Source organism: Globicephala melas, chromosome 6 (genome assembly GCF_963455315.2).
Source record: "Globicephala melas chromosome 6, mGloMel1.2, whole genome shotgun sequence".
NCBI lineage: Eukaryota > Metazoa > Chordata > Mammalia > Artiodactyla > Delphinidae > Globicephala > Globicephala melas.
In genome coordinates this window covers 97,378,549-97,389,305 of record NC_083319.1, presented here as the reverse complement: position 1 = coordinate 97,389,305, position 10,757 = coordinate 97,378,549, and the positions used below count along the sequence as shown (strand labels likewise).

Genomic DNA, 10,757 nt, shown 5'->3' with positions numbered 1-10,757 from the left:
TAGTAAATAGAAAATGGTGGAAGACTGGAACTCATGTCTCCTGACTTCAGCATTCTTTTTTCCACTTATTTTTCCTTTCAAAGCTCCTTGGCTGAAAGCCATTGTTAGTGTCAGGAAAGATACACCATGCAATTTTCCCATTCTCCTGGGACATGATTCCACACCAATTGACCAAGGAATCACTCCTAGGACTGTGCTTTGGGAAAAAAAAAATGAAGAATAAGAAAGGCTACACGGAGAAGGGAGAAAGGAAGAGTTTGAGTAAAGAAGCACAAATAATAACAAAAAACCCAAACCCAAACCCAAACTATTTCATAATGTTGTCTTGGGCCAGATCTCCTGCTACCATACATCTTAGATGTGGTTCAGGGCAGAGGTTGGAGTGTAGGAGCCAGAGTAGATTTCTGTGATTGGATCCTGGGGGTAGGAGACAAGAAGAACAGAATATTAGAGACAGCCTTGATTGTCTTTGGGAAACTTTGTGTTTTTCCTCCCTTTCAATCAAACCCAGTTCCAAGAAAACCATCTGTTCTTGGTCACTTGCACAATCCGAGTCAGTAAACGACCTCAAGAGGCATTGCATTTCAGCTGTCTTATTTTGGCTGCAAGAAATAGAACTGAATTTTAGCTCACTTTTGCTAATCATGTAGGACTTCATGTTGTGTCTTTCTGTTTCCTGACAGTCCTCTGCTTTCATGTTGACGTTTGGCCTTAATTTTCCTTTCCATCATATGCTTTATTATGAAAACATTTCTATTTTAAGGTACATCAGAAGCCTTTGTTGCTATAAAGATTATAATTTATTAAGTTGAAAAATAATTATGCCCCCAGCAACTGAGAAAAGTTTATTTTCCCTAAGGCACTTTCACCTCTTAAATCACACGATTTAGTCATATAGCCCTGGACTATTCCACCAACATAAGGGAGCCCATCTTGCCCTCACTACCCCCAAAGAGGTTGCAGAAGCCCCTCGCCCATGGAGAGTCTTTTCTGGAGCACTAAGCAAGGGACAAAACACCCATGTGGTCTATAGGCTTGGAAACATAGAGAAAGTCAAGCCAAGAAGCAGCAGAATAAAAATAACCCTTCAAAGAGTTTAAATGTAAAAAAAGTCTTCTCCTTTTCAATATTTTGACAGGGAAAAGTGAAATAATCCCAAATAGCAAAACGTTGATTTATTTTGCCTTCATGTTAATTCTATGATGGTTCTATGCTCTCTTTATTGCCTACTTCCTGTTGGGAGTGTCCCTTTAGTTTCCCCACCCAGCCAGTAAAGGTCATGGAGGCAACTCACCCACATTCCTGCAGGAGATCCTCTCTAGTCCACTGGAAGAGCGTCCAGAGCGGCTTCCTAAGCTTAACCGTGAGACTCTCTGTCTTGAGTGTGCCTTCCATCTGGAGGCCATTGCGACTGGATAAGTGCTGAGTCTTTCCCAGTCAGGAGAGCAGGCCTACCAATTCCTGTTGCCCCACAGTAACCTGTAAATCTCCCAATCCTTCACTGCCCTGCAATAATCCCATCCAACCGCTTGTGTCAGATAGAAACCAGAGCTGTCAGGAAACTGTCATTTGTTGTGTTCTTGGTGAAGATGATATGTGAATAGGATAATGAAGAGACCACTAAGCAATTCTCATAGAAGAGCGTGGACCTCTTTAAAAATCTTATTGTTTGTCACTCTAGCCTCTTCTGACCTATTTCCTCCTTGCTTCAGACTTAGCTGAGAAGAAACACAGCTGGTTTTCATTATTTTCTCCACCAGTACTCTTCACGTAATTGAAAACAACTACTTCAGACTTCCCTTTCTCAGATGAAATGATGCCAAATCCATGAGTATTTCCTCCATGTTCCATTTTCTTTGTGTGTGTGTGTGTGTGTGTGAGAGAGAGAGAGAGAGAGAGACAGACAGACAGACAGACAGACAGACTGAGAAAATTCTGAACAAATCAATTAGAAAAATATCTCTGGGAAATGTGAAGGTGAGCTTGTATTAAGTGAGCTTGGTAAGAATGATGGACTGAGAAATTTGATGTTTATCATGGAATCAGAGATAAGTCATAGAAGCATTTTAAACAGTACAGTCTTTTTATTTTTATTAGTCATCCATTTTATACACATTAGTGTATACATGTCAATCCCAATCTCCCAGTTCATCACACCACGACCACCACCCCTTGCTGCTTTCCCCACTTAGTGTCCATACATTTGTTCTCTACATCTGTGTCTCAATTTCTGCTCTGCAAACCGGTTCATCTGTACTGTTTTATAGGTTCCACATATATGCGTTAATATACGATATTTGTTTGACAGTCTCTGGATGCATCCATGTCTCTACAAATGACCCAATTTCGTTCCTTTTTATGGCTGAGTAATATTCCATTGTATATATGTACCACATCTTCTTTATCCATTCGTCTGTTGATGGGCATTTAGGTTGCTTCCATGACCTGGCTATTGTAAATAGTGCTGCAATGAACATTGGGGTGCATGTGTCTTTCTGAATTGTGGTTTTCTCTGGGTATATGCCCAGTAGTGGGATTGCTGGGTCATATGGTAACTCTATTTTTAGTTTTTTAAGGAACCTCCATACTGTTCTCCATAGTGGCTGTCTCAATTTACATTCCCACCAACAGTGCAAGAGTGTTCCCTTTTCTCCACATCCTCTCCAGGATTTGTTGTTTGTAGATTTTCTGATGATCCCCATTCTAACAGGTGTGAGGTGAAACCTCATTGTAGTTTTGATTTGCATTTCTCTAATAATTAGTGATGTTGAGCAGCTTTTCATGTGCTTCATGGCCATCTGTATGTCTTCTATGGAGAAATATCTATTTAGGTCTTCTGACCATTTTTGGATTGGGGTGTTTGTTTTTTTAATATTGAGCTGTATGAGCTGTTTATATATTTTGGAGATTAATCCTTTATCCCCTGATTTATTTGCAAATATTTTCTCCCATTCTGAGGGCTGCCTTTTCATCTTGTTTATGGTTTCCTTTGCTGTGCAAAAGCTTTTAAGTTTCATTAGGTCCCATTTGTTTTTTTGTTTTTATTTCCATTACTTTAGGAGGTGGGTCAAAAAAGATCTTGCTGTGATTTATGTTAAAGGGTGTTCTTCCTATGTTTTCCTCTAAGAGTTTTATAGTGCTTGGTCTTACATTTAGGTCTCTAATCCATTTTTTTTTTTTTCTAATCCATTTTGAGTTTATTTTTGTATATGGTGTTAGGGAGTGTTCTAATTTCATTCTTTTACAAGTAGCTGTCCAGTTTTCCCAGCATCACTTATTGAAGAGACTGTCTTTTCTCCATTGTATAGCCTTGCCTCCTTTGTCGTAGATTAGTTGACCATAGGTGCGTGGGTTTATCTTTGGGCTTTCTATCCTGTTCCATTGATCTATATTTCTGTTTTTGTGCCAGTACCATATTGTCTTGATTACTGTAGCTTTGTAGTATAGTCTGAAGTCAGGTACTCTGATTCCTCCAGCTCCGTTTTTTTCCCTCAAGACTGCTTTGCCTATTCAGAAGACCAACTGCTTTTTAAATCCTGTTAACATGGTTCAAGTTTCCTGCCTTGACCAATTTAATGAGTTGATTAACTGGGCCTTTATACTTAACTCAATAAAAAACTAAGCAGATGTAAGTTTAAAAAAATTACTTGTAGCTTTATATCTTAATAACTGGCACAGTTTGTCCTCAGACATTATTCTTATTCTTTTTCAGAGTCCTTATTTATTTTTCATGTGGCAGGTGGATTCTTAACCACTGTGCCACCAGGGAAGTCCCTGAGTCATTTGATTTTAATAGGTGAGTTTGTAACAAACATTTGCACTTCCTGAAGTTACAACATGAAGATAGACTTCTAGTTAGTTAAACAAGTATTTCTGTAAAATATTCAAACTTTTACAGTGTGGAAAGTATGACACAGCAGTTCTAAAATTTTTACCCAAGAGTATTAAAGAACAATATTGATGTATTTGAATACAAGAATTCTGAGGCATATTCCTGTTCAGTTTTCTCATGTTTAGAACAAAGCTAAATGTTTAAAGCATCTCTTAAATTAGCTGTGAAAATATCTGACATAGACATACTTGTTAGCATATATATTTATATTGATAGATTTAATTTTTGATGTATTTTAAATTCCACAATATTCTTTTTTAAAAAATCAAAATATAACATGAATTTGGCTAAAAACTCAATTCTCTGCCCCAGAGACAACAACTTCGAATCATTTCTTTTTTTTTTTTTCTTTTTTTTTTTTTAGGGTAAGAAGTGGTTTTATTTAGAGAGAAACACACTCCACAGAGTAAGGGCCATCTCAGAAGGTGAGAGGCCTGAATCGTTTCTATCTTTAGTTTTTAAAATTTTTCAAATTTCTAAACAATAACTTTACTCACTTATTTCTTTACTAATTTTAGACATTATCAGTCAATAATGTGACAGATGAGGGTTTTGTTCATTTACACACACGTCATTAGTCCCACTCTTTACTCCCAATACCATTATTCCACTGTATTTAGTCTTTCTATTGGTTACTTTTGTTGCTCTTATTAAAGTACTTAAATCTCTTGACTAAGTTGCTTATTGCTGTACAACAAATTACACTAAAAGTTAGTGACTTACAACAGCAATAAATGCTTATTACCTCACAGTTTCTGTGGGTCAGGAATTTGGAAGCAAATTAGCTGTGTGTGTGGTCCTGGCTCATGAGATTTTAGTCAAGTCATCAGCTGGAGCTGCAGTCATCTGAGAACTTGACTGGGGCTGAAGAATTTGCTTCCCAACGGCTCACTCACATGGATGTTGAGTTGGTGCTGACTGTTGGTGTTGACTTTGTTCCTTGCCATCTGCACTTCTCCACAGGGCAACTTAAGTTCTTCACTACCAGACATTGGCTGCCCCCAGAGCAAGTGTTCCAAGAAAGAGCCAGGTGAAAGCTTCCATGTGCTTTATGGCCTAGCCTCAAAAGTCACACACCACCATTTCTGTAATAGCCTCTGGATTATAGAGCTTGCATGAGGGGACTACACAAGGTCAAGGATAACAGAAATGGGGTCATCTTCTTCCCTCTGGCCTCCGTGATTCACATCTAACCCGCCCCCACCCCCCAAAAAATACACTTACCTCTTCTCAAGATGTCACACGAGTCTTATCCTTCATAGCTTCTACTGAAAGTCTGGGACCTTGCCATCTAAATTAGTGTAAGTGTAGGTGTGATTACTTGAGTATAGGTACTGTACAGATTCTGTTAACCTGAACACCTGTAAACTAAAGAGACGTGTTATCTGCCCCACACGTTCAACATACAGTAGTGGGACAGACACAGGATAAACCATTATAGACAGTTCCATTTAAAAGTGGAGTAAAAGTGATCACTTGTCCATATCAATTCTGAAATCCAGTTGGAATTCTCTTGATTGGAAAGTGTCTTGACTCAGTCTTACTCCTTCCCTGGAATAGTTCTCATATCTCTGCCTTCTGGGCTACTGTTGCCATCCTTTGAGTCACCCTACCTTTTCTATGAACAGCTGCCTGTGTTTGCTTGCTTCCTGCCTGTAAGTTTGTGGGTCCAGTGCTTCTTTCTTTTCATATGTTTCTGTCCCTTTCAGTCCAAGCTAGCAATATTTCTTCCAGTATAGTTTTCTTTGGGGGGATTTACTCCATTAAACAGAAATGCACACATAGGGTTTCTTTATGATAACCCCTTCATCTTGATCTTCAGCTAAGACTGTTGAGAAAGAGCACCCTTAAGCTTCTTAGAAAGCTCTATTGTTCTTAGATCTTTTTGAGGTATTAATAAAAGATTTTATAGCCACACCCTTGACTTCACCTTTTTCCTGACAGTGACCAGGATTTTATATTCTACTAAAAACCATATCTTAATTTTAGTGTTGTTTCCTACCTGGAGAGACTGGAAAAATTTTTACAGCTGGCTTCATCAAGTCCTGGCTTCTTACTGTATAAAAATTATTTCTCCAGCTTATCTCTTTCCTCTTGTGTTTCAATATAAGCTGCAAGAAGAAACCAGGTGGCACCATCCACCCACCTGTGTGGAGATCTTCACTAGATCACCCAGTTCATTAGGTACATTTTTTATTTTCCATGTTACTTCAGGCAGCGGTATTGCTACGTTCTGTCTCTACATAACAAGGATTCCCTTTCTCTGGTATTCAGTTACATTTTTCTTAGTTTTATTTAATCTCTCACCAGCAGCCTCCTCTAAGGCCATCCAGGTTCTACGAAAAGTCACTTCAAGGCACTTTAGGTTTTCACTAACACTTTTTTTTTTCAGCTTCCACCCACTGCCCAGTTCCCAAGCCACTCCCACACTTCAGTTTTTGTTATAACATCACTTCACTTCTAGTACTAAAATCTGTGTCAGTTATCTATTGCTGCTTAAATAATCACTCTAAAACTTAGCTGTTTAAAACAGCAACAAACATTTTTTATCTTACACAGTTTCTTTGGATCAGAATTTAGGAGAGGATTAGCTAGGTGGTTCTGATATAGGTTCTCTCATGAAGTTGCTGATGAGATGCTAACCAGGGCTGTAGCCATCCAAAGGCATCCACTTCCAAGAACGGCTCATTCACATGGATTGCAAGTTGGTACTAGCAGTGGGCAGGAAGCCTCAGATCCTCATCACATAGACATCCACAAGACTATACCAGTGTCCTCATTACCTGGCATACACCAGGAGCAAGTGATCCAAGAGAGAAAGCCCCATGGAAACTACAGTGTCTCATAAGAACTAGCTTTGGAATCACACACCATCATTTCTGCAAGATCTTCCTGGTCATACACTTATATCAGTCATACTAAATATAGGAAAGGACCATACAAGGGCATGAGTACCAAGTGTCAGGGATCACTGGCTGCCAATTTGGAGGCTGGGTACTGCGCCTCTCTTTCTTACTCATCATGTACAGGCTGCATCTCCTAGATTGCCAGTTAGTAAAATAAAGATACTAGCTCCTCTAGTATACTTGCCCCTCATATCTCTATCACTACCAACCCTTTCCACAACCCAGCTGTTGCCAGCTGTCATTTACTTATTCATTTATTGCTAAAGTTAAGAATATTTACATTCTATTCTGAAACCATAGTTCATATCTATGCTTTGTCTCAGTTAATTCTAGAAACTAAAATCAGTAAATAGTATTTATATTCTTATAGCTTTATAAATAATGTAAAGAGCCAAGTAGTGAGCAATGATATTGCTTCTTTCCTTTTTGTTCCAAAGTCGAATTCCTATGCCATATAAAGAATAATGTTTAAATTAATTATATTTCCTTCTAATTCAACAGTTGCTCAAATTTATTTATTATGCCATTTTAAATTTCTTTTCTATTTAAACCACGTCTTTCTGTGCAATTTTTATTTCCCTGGAGTTTGATGATCCATGTTTTTTATCATTGGTAGAAGAAACCTATGCCTTTTAAATACCTCCTAGTCCTTACCTTTTCTATCTATTAATTATTTACTAAGTCAGTCTGATTTTTTTTTTAATTTGACCACACCATGCAGCTTGTGGGATCTTATTTCCCCAAACAGGGGTTGAAACTGTGCCCTCAGCAGTGAAAGCACAGAGCCTTAACCACTGGACTGCCTGGACCACCAAGGAATTCCCAGTCTGATTTTTCTATTGCTATGAATATATCTATTCAGTGCTTTCAGCCTCATAGAACAAAAAACACAACTCAAACTGGCCTAAATAATAACTGAAAATCCAAGATAAGATGGATTTCAGAGTTGGTTGATCTGGTTGCCTCATGAATGGAGGGTAGCTACCTTCACTTAGGGGTACCTACTTCCTCATTCATGACTGGTGGAGACAGAGAGTTACTTCCAGAAACCTTTCCAGTATAATAAGAAGAAACATTCTCAGATCCCCCTCACAAATCTTTCCTGCTGCTTCAATGATCATTCTTGAGTCTGTCACTCAGGAGGAGATTTACTCTGATTGGCGTATGCCAATAAGAGTCTGTTCCTAATGCTGGAGGTGAGGCCAGTGTCCTCTAAATCATACGAGCTAAATGGAAATCTAGAAACTTGAATATCAGGTTTCTCTTGGGAAAATAGAGGGATTTGTGAATTCTGGGTAGGCAACTAACTATACATTTTTAAAAGGATGGCTTTTTAGGTTTGGGGGTTTTACAATGATGTTTTAGAGTATAGTTCTTTTTCCCTTATCTTACTTGGCATGCAACAGTCTATTTCAGTTTGAAGTCTTGTGTTTTCTTTCAGCTACAAAATTTTTCATATGTTATTTCTTTGATAATTTCTCTTACATGATTTTTGTCTGTCTAGTCTTTAGGTCAGTTATCTCATTTGTCTTTGTGAAGTAATGACAGCCTCTACTGAATCCCAAGTTTGTTTGTTTGTTTGTTTTTAGATATTTCAGATACAACTTGATTCTGCTTCTAAATGAAAAAGAATGGAAATGACAGTAACAAACAAGATTTCACCACTGAATATTGTGATGTGACTGTAGCAGTCTTATATGTGAAACTCAAGAAGGAAACAGCTGTGTTCCAAAACAGCTAAATATGCAGGTCTGAAAAAATGAAGGCATTTTGTTTAACTGCCACATTCACTCCAAAGCCCATTCATCTCCTTCAGCAACCCAAAGATTAAGCACACGTTCTACTTAGCTATATAAAAAAGTGGCAAACATGCTGCACCACTGACATCACAGGACAGTTGACTGTAAACTAGACTTCTGATGCTGGGCTTCAGCTTCATTTTCTCACAGGTCATCATCTTCATCCAAGAGAGCAGTTGTCTGAAAAACCTCTAGCTCATGCTCACACTGCACTGCCAAGGCTGGGTCCGTGACCACCTCTGGTGGGTCAAGAGCAGGCATGGCGATGAACTCCAAGTTAGGGTCTTTGATCAGTTTCAGAAGAAGGGCTTTTCAAAGTTGTAATTACTTTTGGCAGAAATGTCATAGTGCTGAGGATACTTCTTTTGGTGGAAGACAATTGATTTTGCTTTAACTTTTCTGTCCTTAACATCCATTTTGTTGTCACACAACACAATGGGGATGGTTTCACATACTCATACCAGATCTCTATGCCCATGAGGCACATTCTTGTAACTTTTTTTTTTTCTTGTAACTCTTCGTGTTACATCAAACATTATGATGATACACTGAGGTTGGATATAATAACCATCTCTCAGTCTACCAAATTTCTCCTGACCAGCTGTATTCCATGCATTAAACTTAATAGGTCTTCTGTTGGTATGGAACACAATGGGATGGTCCTCAACACCCAAGGTAGCTATATACTTCTCAAATTCACCAGTGAGATGACATTCCTCAAATGTAGTTTTTCCAGTACCGCCATCACCAATCAATACATGTTTGAACTGAACTTGGGGTTCTCTTTGGGCAGCCATCCTGATGTTACTTCCAGAAGTGTCTCCACACCTGTCTGACTGAAGGCTCTGGATCCCAAGTTTCGATCCTTAGTTTCAATAAATATATTCATCTTTTCATTAACTTACTCATTGAATTATTTATTGAAACTTTATTAAATATTATAAAACAGGCACTGAGCTATGTGGTAAAGATACAAATATAAGTAAGATATTTTCCCTGCTCTTAAAGGACACCTGTCTAGTGGGGAAGATACACTGATGTATACAGTGCTGTAGTTGAAATATGTGCAGAATAGAATTGGAGTCCAAAGAGGAAATAGACTATTTAATTGGATAGCAGACAGAAAAGACTTCATAGAGAAAGTAATACTTAAGCTGCATCTTGAAAGATGAGCAAATACTCACCAGGTCAGTCGTGGGCAAGGAGTCAGGGCTTTCCAGTCAGGAGAAGCAAAGTAACATGATGTTCTCAGAGACATTTCAAGAAGTTTGAAAGGGATTGATTGTAGAACTGTGGTATAGAATAAGAAGGGAGAAGTAAGTAGGACCCAAATCATGGAGGACTTTATATGCCAGACCAGAGTTTGGACTTTATCCTGTAGGTAAAAGTGTTTTAATTAGCAGAGTGACATGGTCATAATTATGTGCTCAGATACACCACACTGGTTATGATGCAGAAAGTGGATGGAGACATTAGACCCTGGGAAACCAGTTACATTATTATCATTACAGATCAAGTGAGGGATGATGATTACATGATCTTATAGATCAGAATATGTCACCCAAAAATATGTCACTCTGGCATAATGATTATTTTGAGGTGAAAGCAATTGAGAAAAAGAGCACAGGACGAGCTCTCTACCTTCCTACTATGTACCTGAAAGCAAGATAACAAATTCCCTTTGTGAAGATGTCCTCCTTCCCCTTTATATACCAGGGAGAGAATAGCAATCTTATCACCAGAGATGAGATGGCACTGAGAGTCCACTAACTTGTCATTATCCACTTTTAGCTTCCCATATATTTGCCTTTCTACAATTTGCCACCCCTAGAAGCTTAAAGTTCCGTTTCTTCATCTTGTCCCTTCTCTTTAAGTGTATCCTCCTTCATCCAAATGATACCAAAGCCTCCAAGATTAGCCATTTCTTTGGAATTATTCTCTTCTTTCTATGAAGACTGCCACACCCTGCTCCATGCCACATAAAAATTTTATCATCAGATAAATGTGTATGCCTTTTTTGCTGTTACTCTTTCACTTGTCAGTTTATTTCATACATCCAGCTGGAGAATCTAAGAGAGTAGAGGAGAAATTTCTTCCCCTCCAGTCTGAAGTCATAGACAAAAGGATGAAGAAATATGAATGATGTGATAGAGGTTGCAT

The 10,757-nt window shown here is 38.4% G+C and overlaps 1 pseudogene; it reads right to left on the bottom strand.

The window, feature by feature from the left end:
* Window positions 1-8,741: 8,741 nt before the first annotated feature.
* On the bottom strand, window positions 8,742-9,430 carry LOC115840058 (GTP-binding nuclear protein Ran-like; annotated as a pseudogene).
* Between the last annotated feature and the right edge of the window lie 1,327 nt (window positions 9,431-10,757).